General features: G+C 51.3%; 1 protein-coding gene across 1 annotated transcript in view; it reads left to right on the top strand.

Moving 5' to 3' along the window:
• Positions 1-372, top strand: part of LOC107565310 (kinesin-like protein KIF13A) — a gene marked incomplete at its 5' end in the record, with an annotated part of 18,921 nt that overhangs the window by 12,789 nt on the left and 5,760 nt on the right. The window lies entirely within an intron of this gene.

Genomic DNA, 372 nt, shown 5'->3' with positions numbered 1-372 from the left:
CACACTCACACACACAGAGACACTCACAGAGACTCCCTCACACACACACACACACACACACTCACAGAGACTCTCCCTCTCTCACACACACACACACAGAGAGACACTCACAGAGACTCCCTCACACACACACACACACAGAGACACTCACAGAAACTCTCCCTCACACACACACACACACAGACATTCACAGAGACACTCACAGAGACTCCCTCACACACACACACTCACAGAGACTCTCCCTCTCACACACACACACACACACACACACACAGATACACTCACAGAGACTCCCTCACACACACACACACACACACACACACAGAGACTCTCCCTCTCTCACACACACACACACAGAGACACAGAGACACA

The sequence above is a fragment of the Sinocyclocheilus grahami genome, unplaced genomic scaffold (genome assembly GCF_001515645.1).
Source record: "Sinocyclocheilus grahami isolate Dianchi unplaced genomic scaffold, SAMN03320097.WGS_v1.1 scaffold992.1, whole genome shotgun sequence".
In the NCBI taxonomy this organism is placed as follows: domain Eukaryota; kingdom Metazoa; phylum Chordata; class Actinopteri; order Cypriniformes; family Cyprinidae; genus Sinocyclocheilus; species Sinocyclocheilus grahami.
The sequence above is the reverse complement of the archived record's forward strand: the minus strand, read 5'-3'. Positions and strand labels throughout refer to the sequence as shown.